General features: G+C 36.7%; 1 pseudogene; it reads right to left on the bottom strand.

Moving 5' to 3' along the window:
* Positions 1–287: 287 nt before the first annotated feature.
* Positions 288–9,754, bottom strand: LOC140852166 (uncharacterized; annotated as a pseudogene).
* Between the last annotated feature and the right edge of the window lie 1,557 nt (positions 9,755–11,311).

The raw sequence follows: 11,311 nt of genomic DNA, 5'->3' as shown, positions 1-11,311 counted from the left end.
ACCTGTAGAACATGCAGAACAGCTCTTTGCCTCGTCATTAAGGTCCTAGGAAATACTACAGTTTTTCTTGGAAAGCAAGATGAAGATTGTTGTTGTTTATGTTTCATGATACTTATTTGTCTGTGGTTCTTTTCTTAGGTTCCAAAATGAAGATTTTTGTGCTACCCAAAAAAAATGAAGCCTTTGCCTAGGTTGGTATTAACACAAACACCTACTTATACGTTCATCAATTTAAATAACTCATGCTAATGCTGAAGACAAATCCAATATCAACTGAAAGGCTACAAGGCAATCTCCACGTTCTGTTAAATATTCATATATCCAAATACAAATCATTATTCCTATTCCAAAAGTTTGGAAGACCTCCAAATTCATCAAAGTGTGGTTCGCTGCAGCTCTTATTTGCATAAAATCACAAATAAATAACACAAAATGAACAATATTGCGATGGTGCAAGTCTAATCAATAGACAAACATCTTATGAATACTATCCATATATCAGTAGAAGAATCTCATCATCACTGATGCTCTGGCTTCTATCTATGTTGCTCGAACAACGACGAGAGAAATCATCGATACGAACAACCATAGTAAATTGTTTGGGGCGAAGGAATCTGTCGAGTAAATACAGTAAAGTGTTCCATTAATATGTCACTTGATTTCAAAATGCTGTGCCGGTCACTAAGGAATTAAACAATATCAGCTTAATTACAAAATTACTTTTACCTCCAGCAAATGAACTGCCCGTGTCGGATTGGCTAGATGGAGAAGTTGGGGATGAAGCATTCGACAATGCGATCCCTAAGTTTGCGCAATCTGCCCCAAAAGAACCTGCAACACCGCAATTAATTAATTATTGCTTAAGAACACGGTCATTAAAAAAATAAAGCCACCTCCTTTCTCCCATTTATTTCTTTTAATCTGTTGTTCTCTTTCATGATGATGTTCTTACAGTCTTTGTAGCATGGGAATCTGGTTATGTTCAAAAGGTTGCTGAAACCCTCCTCGCATTCACATCGGTGGTCGAAAGTTGATGTCTTTACGCACTTCCCCCCTCCACAATAGGACCAAAAGCATGCTATTGAAAATAAAAAGAGGAAAAAAACCAACCATTATAGTGTATATATTAATTCAATGTTGAAGTAATATTAAGATCGTATTTAAATACATAATACCAAAACAAACACGAGGAAAATGGTGATGCTTACGGTCGAAGATGGAGGTATTTGTCACTGAAGGTGCCGGTGAGGATGCTGGAGCTTCAGAATTGTTGTAGCAAGAGTAATTGATGCTACCTGGAAGCAGCACTTATAAATCATAAAGAAAATCTATGCTTAGAAATCTAAAATGATTATTGAACTGTTTGACGTGCATTGTATTATATTAGAAGATTTTTATCCCCTAATTCCGAAAGTCGCATAGCTGACCAAGTCTCTATCCTCAACCGATCAAGAAACTTATATCTCTCAACTCTTTCGAATGGTAATGTCTTCTGGCTAAAGTACTGAAATTAACCTTAGTTAATTGGATACATGTCCCACGGGAATTCAATAATAAACCTGCAAGATTCCAAATCTTAGCATGGAAAGGATGTTTCTGCCGTCACTTAATTTGTAGCTTAATTCTCTCCCCTTAAGATGTAAACGTCTGTGTTGATGGTGTTGTTCCAAAGCCCTACCTTCCATCTCCCAACAACAGATTTTCTCTTCTCCAAGACATTGCTCGTAATGTTGTCAAGTGGAGAACAATTAAAGTATAAGACAATCCGCAGTAGGAGAAGATCGTTAAAGAGAACCAATAATGTTTAATTTCCTTTGAAACATTAATGACGGCAAATTGTAATTAATGTCTTATTGTTCGCCTGTATTTTGTTTGTCGAGTTAAAGTAGTTTTCAGACCACCATGTGAAGTATGAAATTATGTAATTGTAAAATCTATTATATTAAGTAGTTCATCTACGGCGTAGCTGCTTTTTTAATTTTTTGTAAAGGCATATGTTGCTTGAAGAACTAGCAGTTCATAGGAATGAACATGAGAAATGCTTGCCAATTGGCTAAATGGAGAGGAAGCAATTTACACCATTAGTCAAGGGAAGTGCTCCACTACTAAATAAGTATGCTTGTGGAATTATGAATCGATTGAATCTAAATTAAGAATGCATTATAAGCATAAATATTCCAACTTAATGCAGCGAAATGATGAATCCGTAATGAGCGGAGAGCCTATAAACCAATTGATGCAAGCAAAAGAAATTTACCAATTACTTGTAATTGACTATTTTGCACGCAAATACATCTCTTAATTTTTTTTCAATATTCCCTCAATTTGTGGTGGCAAATCGGTACCAATCATGAACCTGAGGGGAGGCTGGATGGAAAAAATACTAACAGTTTTCATGAACTAATGCACTTTACCAAATAAGATTTGGCTTTTGGTAGACACCAATATTGAAATAAAAAGTGTCAACCGGTCTGGTGGATAAAGTCTTCCATGTTGATGCAAGAGAACAGATGATCGAGGCCTCTGTGCCACCTACTCCCCAAGAAAAATAATAATTAAATAAACTAGTAAATATATAAATCAGTGAAAGATGATCAAAGGATATAGAATAATAGTTAGAACATTTTCAGTTTTGCATTATCTGTGCATCCAAGCAAGTCTAAGTTTGATTTCGCACAGAAACCAGGTGCTGATTCTGTGTAGCCGCCCAACTTTAGCTAAAAATTCAACCTTTGTGCAACTTTTGATTACATCATTAACCCAAGACTTTTCATGCTACGCTTTTGAAGTCTAGAAGAAACAATTCAAACTTCGCAGCTCTAATTAATTAAGCACCAGTCTGCAACCCTCAGACCAAGGAACCAATACGAAGGTAGGAAAAAATTTGGTCTAGACTCAAACATGAACCCAATTTTGATTGAAACCAAATGAAGGAGAATTTTCTTTTTGACTTGACCGTAGCAAATCCTAACTCAATTAAATCTTGTCCTCCTGGTTTCTTTTTTTTTTTTTGGCCTAGCTCTCAGCGCGCCTTCTGCTTGAGTCCCACTCACAAGTCTCTAAAGTCCTCGATATATTATATGACCTAGTCATCTTCTTCTTTTTTGGTTGTTTAAAGGATCATATGGCCAAGTCTTAGTTTATCTGGTTCCATGTTGATGCACCGTACCTAGACACACATACACACGTACATCCATACACATGTATAAATACAAGCATGAGAGAGAGAGAGAGAGAGAGAGAGCTCTTACAGTTGGGGATGACACAGGGAGAGAAGGGGTAGTAGTGGAATTGAGACCAGCCAGGGTTGCACTCACACACGAACCCAAAGGTGTTGTTGGTTGACGACTTGCACGTCCCCTTCCCACATTCCACGTTGTCACAGTTGGCATCTGGTGAATCACCAATACACGAGGCAACACAAAAGCCATAGCGGACCAAAGAACATGTTAGAAGGCTTTACAATTGTTGGAAATCTATGGTAGATACAAGTGATACTAAGGAAAGAAAAGATGTTAGCGTAGAAAATTTAGATCATGTGAACTATACTTGAACATAAATAATTAAACAGAAGAGTTATTAACAAAAAATTAGATCGTCCCATCTCAGAGCACCACTGCTTACATCTGATCTCTCCGCATGGGTGTGTGGGTGTCATGTTTCCATCTACTCTCTATCACCTTGATCTCTAAGGTCAGACCCCACCACCATCTTAGAGGGATGGGATCCACAGGTTATGGAGTGGCTTTCCTCTGTGCTCTGGGTTAGTGGGGATGGTGTCCAGTTATCTTGTTCTATTTGTCTACTCAATTAGGCCAAGGTGGTTTGAAGAATCTTTGCTTCTCAATCTTGACTGGAGGTTGCATGTCATTATGTGGTAGGTGAAGAGGTACCCTGCATTTTTTAGGGAGCAGGTGGTTGTGGCTACGTTGGTTCCCTCATCCTTCCTTTCGCCATCCTCCTAAAGGGATGGCATTCGCTCCGGATTAGGGAGGGATTTGCTTCGCTACTCTAATCGCCACGACGTGTGAAACATATTTGGATGCACAACTCTCTGCCATTTTCTTTGATTATAACATGATTCGATGTTAGCAAGTTCAATGCTTCCATTAGTTAAAATTGCAAGCTTATCACAAGCATTACCATCTCTTGTAGAATATTTCATCCCTTTTGTGCAGGGTTCACCATATGATCGATGGCTTGCCATAGGTAGAGTATATTATGAGATACAACATGTAGAACATGCAGAACGGCTTTTTGACTCGTCATTAAGGTCTTAGGAAATATAACAGTTTTTCTTGGAAAGCAAAATGAAGATTGTTGTTTATGTTTTATGATACTTATGTGCCTTTTTGTTCTTTTTCTTAGGTTCAAAAACGAAGCCTTTTGTGCTACCCTAAAAATGAAGCTTTTGCCTGGGTTGGCATTAACATAAACACCTACTTATACGATCATCATTTTAAATAACTCCAAATCCAGCATCAACTGAAAGGCTACAGGGCTATCTCCATGTTCTATCAAATACACATCTATCCAAATTATACAAATCATTATTCCTATCCAAAAATTTGGATCGATGAAACAGAAGACCTCCAAATTCATCAGAGTGTGGTTCACCGCAGCTCTCATTCACATAAAATCTCAAATAAGCAAAAAAAATGAACAATGCAATGGTGTAAATCTAATCTATATATGGACAAACATCTTATGAATGGTGTCTACATATATATATGAGATGAAGAATCTCATCTCTGATGCTCTGACTTCTATCTATGTTGCTTGAGCAATGACGAGAGAAATCATCGATATGAACAACCATAATAAGCTGTTTGGGGCAAAGGAATCTGTTGAGTAAATACAATAAAGTGTTCTATTTAATATGTCACTTGATTTTAAAATGCTATACTAGTAACTAAGGAATTAAACAATATCAGGTTAATTACAAAATTACTTTTACCTCCAGCAAATGAACTGCCATTGTTAGGTAGACTAGGAGGAGAAGCTGGGATGTAGTAGTATTCCACAATGGGATCCCTATGTTTGCACAATCTGCCCCAAGAGCACCTGCAACACCCCCATTACAGTTTAAGGACAAAGTTATAGAACAAATAAAGCTGATCTTTTCTCCCATTTATTTCTTTTGATCCGTTGTTCTCTTTCATGATGTTGTTCTTACAGTCTTTGTAACATGGGAATCCGGTTACGTTCAAAAGGTTGCTGAAACCCTCCTGGCATTCACATCGGTAGTCGAAAGTTGATGTCTTCACACACTTTCCCCCTCCACAATAGGACCAAAGGCATGCTATTGAAAATAAAGAGGAAAAAAAAGAACCATCATGATGTATGTATTCGATGTTGAAGTAATATTAAGATTGAATTTTAAATAGAAAATACCAAAAGAAGATGGTGATGCTTACGGTCAAAGATGGAGGTATTTGTTAATGGAGGTGCCGGTGAGGATGCTGGAGCTTCAGAATTGTTGTAGCAGGAGTAATTGATGCTACCTGGAAGCAGAACTTATAAATCATAAAGAAAGATCTATACTTAGAAGTCTAAAATAATTTTTTTAACTGTTTGACGTGCATTGTATTGTTTTGGTAGATTTTTATCCCCTAATCCCTCAAGTCCCTCAGTCAATGGAGAAACTTATATCTCACAACTGTTTTGATTAGCAATGTCTTCTGGCTCAAGTGAAACCTTAGTTAACTGGACCAACGACCAGAAGAAATTCAACAATACAGCTGCAGGGTTCCGAGAAAATTGTTTCTCATTCCATGATATCTTAACAAGGAATGTTTCTGGCATCATTTAATTTGCAGCTTAATCCTCTCCCCTTAATGTTAACGATGGCAAATTCGAATATATCATTGTGCTTGTGTTTGTTGAACTAGTAGTTTTGGACCATTTGCCAAAAAAGTAATCTTGGACCACCATGTGAAGTAGGAAATTAGATAATTTCAAAACCTATTGTATTAAATAGTTCATCTACAGCATAGCTGCTTTTAATTGTTTGTGAAGGCAAATGCTGCTTGAAGAACTGGCAGTTCAAAGGAATGAACATGAGAAATGCATGCCAATAGGCTAAATGGAGAGGTAGTAATTTACACCATTAGTCAGGGGAACTGCTCCACTACTAAGTCAGCCAGCTTGTGGAACAATTAATTGATTAGATCTAAATTAAGAATGCATGATAAACATAAACATTCCAACTTGTGCAGCTAAATGATGAATTAATAATGAGCAGAGAGCCCATAAAACAATTGATGCGACCAAAAGAAATTTACCAATTACTTGTGACTATTTTTCAAGCAAATACATCTCTTAATTTTTGATATTCCATCACTTTGTAGTGGCAAATCAGTGTCAACCATGAACCTGAGGGGAGGGTGATGGAAAAAATACTAACAGTCTTTATGAACTAAAGCACTCCACCAAATAAGATTTGGCTTTTTGGTAGAAACCAATATTGAAATAAAAAGTGCAAACTGGTCTAGTTGATGAGGTCTCACATGTTGATACAAGAGAATAGATGAGGCCTCTGTGCCACCTACTCCCAAAGAAAAATAATAATTAAATAAACAAGTGAAAGATGATCAAAGGATATAGAAACCCACTGCTGGTGCATCCAAACAAGTCTACGATCGATTCACATAGAAACCCACTGCTGATTCCTTGTCGCCACCAAAGTTTAACTAAAAATTCAACCTTTGTGCAAGTTTTGATTACATCAACTCAAGACTTTTCATGCTATGCTTTTGAAGCCTACAAGCAACAATGCAAACTGTGGAGATCTAATTAACCACCAGTCTGCAATCCTCAGACCAAAGAACCAATACACACGTAGGAAGAAATTTGGTCTAGACTTAAACCTGACCCCAATTTAGATTGAACCCAAATGAAGCAGAATTTTCTTTTTGACTTAACCTTTGCTTGAGCCCCACCCGTTGGTCTCTAAAGTCTTTGATATATTATATGACCTAGTTGTATCCTGCCATTCTTGCCAAATTGAGGGCCTAAATCTGTATAAATTTATTTATAAATACCATAATCGACGTATGGTTAGTCCTAATGAACCCATACTGTAGCATCCTTTAGTCCATTTCAGCTACGAGCTGAGTTGGCTATAATATCATCTGTCAGTGATCCAGATATCTCATTCAAAAAGATTAGTTAAAAGATATTATTTTTATTTTTTATCTGTATAAGTATCTAAGATTTTTTTAATAAATAATCAATGTCGAACTAAATACACTCCTACATGGGTCTTCTCACTTAATTTTAATAAAAATAGAACTCCCTTTGATTTGGTTCTCGGGCTCTGACCATGTTGATGTACTGTACCTATAGATACACACATACATACATACAAATATACACACACACAAATACACATACATATATGCGTTCGCGTGCACGCACACACAATATATATATATATATAGAGAGAGAGAGAGAGAGAGAGAGAGAGTTCTTACAGTTGGGGATGACACAGGGAGAGAAGGGGAAGTCGTGGAACTGAGACCAACCAGGGTTGCACTCGCACTCGAATCCAAAGGTGTAGTTAAGTGATGACTTGCAGGTCCCCTTCCCACATTCAACGTTGTTACAGGTGGCATCTAGTGAATCACCAATACAAGCAAGACAAAAGCCACAATGCACCAAAGAACATGTTAGAAGGTTCTACGTATTGGAAGTCTACAGTAGATACAGGTGATACAACGAACAAGAGATTTTAGAATGGAAGATTTAGATCATGTGAACTACTACTTCCATATAAAGGTTTGAAAGAACCTTCAAGAGTGGGGAAGAAGGGAGGAGACTCCTAAAAGGATTCTTTTAGTGGAAAAAGACTGGATTCTAGAAACAATTAGGATCCTTGCATGGGCCACACTACAAAGTGCTGTGTAGCCCTCGATTGCTGCCATCAGCAGGAGGATGGCCATCAAACAAGATAGTCCATGAGACTTACTATATCATATATAGTATGTGTTGTTTGATGGTCATTCATCTCTTGACAGTGGTCATTAAGAACACCATTGAGAGTTACATAGCATTCCGCACCACAAAGGATCGATGCTCTTCTAAAAAACCTAAATTTGAAAAAGCAACAACGTAAACTTCCATTTAAAGACAACCTACAGAGAGAAGGAAATCATGAAGAACATAAATAAACATAAGAGTTATTAACGAGAAATTAGAAGAAAAGGTTGACCGAACTTTACTTTGTAGAGAAGAATCAAAAGACTGAAAATTCGACTCGAATCATTCATGCAACAACACAAAATTTTACCTGGCGAAAATCCAGAATGTGTCCATGTAGACTAAAGATCAAGTTCTATGGAGAAATCAGAAACTTCAAAAAGAATGCTTTAGGAAGCTTGAGTTGTTGAAGAACAATGGCATCATCCACGCCAGAAAAATTAAATCATTAGACCTCACCACTAAAAAAAATGTCTGAAAAACTTCGATGTAAAAGGAAAGTCCATTCAACTTTCCTTAATTGATGAAGCAAAGAATTTCAAAAAGCCAGAAGAACCATTATTTTATCACAATCTCAACTTCCCAAGTGGGTGTGTGTGTGTGTGTGTTTAGAAAGAGAGGAGGAGAGGGGCAAAATCTCAAGTCATAAATAGATTAAAAACCAAGAGAAAAGACTTAGTTGAAGGTTCAACCATTGGAATTGTTCACTCAGGTTGATGCCAAAATGGAAATTTTGAGAAAAACATATATGAGGAGAACAATAAGACATCCAAATTGGAGCATAATATAAGAAAGCAAGGCTGTTTCATATAGTTTTAACCAATAAACTCAGAATCCAATGGGAAAAGATCGGCAACAATTAATACAACTAGAAACCAAAACAAGTTCAGAAAGGGAGGACAGAGAGATGAGAGCAGTACTCATAACAGGGGCAAGAAGTGGAGCAAGAGAGTCTCCTGCAGCTGCTCTCTGCAGCAACAAAGTGGAGGTGGCTTGGAAGGCCACCAAGACAAGTACTACTTTACCCCAGCCATTTCCTGAGTTCAGATATGAATCAGACTGAAGGAAAGAGAGGCAAAGATGTGGGATGGAAGGAAATTGGTGGTGGCTTGGAGGAGGATTTATTAGACTTGGGATCTGCTGGAATTTGAATTCTAGATTAACTTAAAATAATAAGTTCAAGGGAAGATGTGAGCTTAGATATGGCTACCGAGGTGTGAAAGCAGGAATAAATTTGACCAAATATTACCTCTTTATTCCACCATACATGACTTGGAAACTTTTGGAGAACAAGGCAGCACATATTTGGCATATGTAAAGATTTTGTCATATGTAAGTCAAGTCAGATGTTGCTCATGAAGTTTGGAGAATCTAATTCTTATTCTCACATGTTTGTCATGACTGTAACTCTCTATTAATCAAGTATTTTTGAATTGAATTTTGTTTTTTCAAAGAAAAAAATCAGTTTATAATTAGTTTTAGTAATGTTGTTCTGTATTTAGAATCCATATCATGTCATAATAATTGCCTTAAGCTTGTTATCGGTTTAAAAAAGAAGGCTTATCCGAGATAAGGGATAAAAACTCTTTAAGCAGAACACTGATGTAATAAAGCTAAACATTAATTAAAATTTTTATAATCTAAACCATATATTTGTGAAGAATTTTCAGAATATTTTTCATTCTGGCACTAGAATGTTGAATTGAAACTTCTCTGGTCCAACTAACAAAGGTAATCGGTCATTTTTTACCAGCTGAACATCTTTGTTGGTCATTTATTCCAAGCATAAGTCTATCATTTGATTGAATCAATAATAATAAATATGCAAGTGGAATGATAGATTAGAAGCCGCAATGCCAAACGTACTGGATAATAGAAGTCACATTTAGCCGTCATCAAAACTATAGTTTCAGGTGACAAGTCAATAGACAGTCATCGAGACCAAATGTTTCGAGAAGAGAAGACTCATCAAAAGTCATGTTTCGAGAAGAGAAGGCTCTTCTAAAGTCATGTTCGAGTTGAATTCATGACTGATGTTAGACCCAGGCGCCCCAGCAGCCCATGGACAATGGGTTCGGGTTGTATCTTTGGCACAAAAGAGTGATTGATTTTCTTTATAACACAATCATTAGATCGGCACTTACATAGCTTTCAAAGCACGATATCAGTTTGGTGATCTATCTGTGGATGGAAGAAAAAATTGGAGCACTTGAAAATTATGCAAAAGCGTGATCCAATGGTCACGTCGTGAAAGAAGATCGATCATTCTTTCGCGTGAAAGACACGATCTGAACCCATGGACAACATCAATTTCTAAATTAAAAACGATTTTCCAAAAGGAAACTGCCAAGAGATTCAGCCATATTGGAACTTTCTACGTACGGCTGCTTCATGCCACTTGGAATAAGAAAATTGGCACCTTGTACCGTCAAATACCCCGAATTCTATCGATTCTATCATGCCAACAAGTTGCATCACAAGAGGAAATGGATAAGTTTATTTATATATTGAGTTAGCCATCCATATGAAGATTGAAAAAGGCTTTTTCTTTGTCACTACTGGATTCGTATGTATTGCAAATGATTTGACGATGCTAGGTAAGGCAATCTAAGCCTTGCTCAATCAACAATCATTTTGTAATACACTGCATGTTGATGATGGAGAACGACAACCTCTCCAATCTGATCTTAATAAAATCCAATGCAACATAGTTTGGCCAATCTCGAGGCAATAATAAAATATAAAAATTAAAATTTTCGATCAGCACTTATTGGCAAGCATGCATTAGCGAATCTCAATTCCTACTAAGCCTAGTCTGCCAACTAAATGACATGAGATCTAATTGAACTTGACTAATGGGAAGCCCTTCCTCTTTTTTTTAGTTTGAATGCGGATAAGGGAGATCAAACAGAGTCCTACTCTTAGGAAAAGTTGGGTATTTGCCACCTACAATCTAGAAGGTAGGAAATGACATAGATAGCTTCTGGTGAGAACTAAAAGCAAGATATTTTTTAGAGAAAATCAATATTCCAGATTTTCAAATGCATTTAGACAAAAGGAGTTCGCATTCAATCACTTACCTCAAGTTGTCTTATGTTCAATTCGTATTTTTGGATCCCTTCCCTACTTATAATACACACACATACATATAGAGATATATGTATATATATAGAGAGAGAAAGAGAGAAAAATATATGTATGTATATATGTATGTGTTGTGTCTATATACACACACACACACGCACACACACATACATATATTCTCTTATATGTGTGTGTGTGTGTATATGACTATAATATTATATATGTATGTCTATATATATATATATAT

This window comes from Elaeis guineensis, chromosome 10, assembly GCF_000442705.2.
Source record: "Elaeis guineensis isolate ETL-2024a chromosome 10, EG11, whole genome shotgun sequence".
Lineage (NCBI taxonomy): Eukaryota > Viridiplantae > Streptophyta > Magnoliopsida > Arecales > Arecaceae > Elaeis > Elaeis guineensis.
This window is presented reverse-complemented; position numbering and strand designations above follow the sequence as displayed.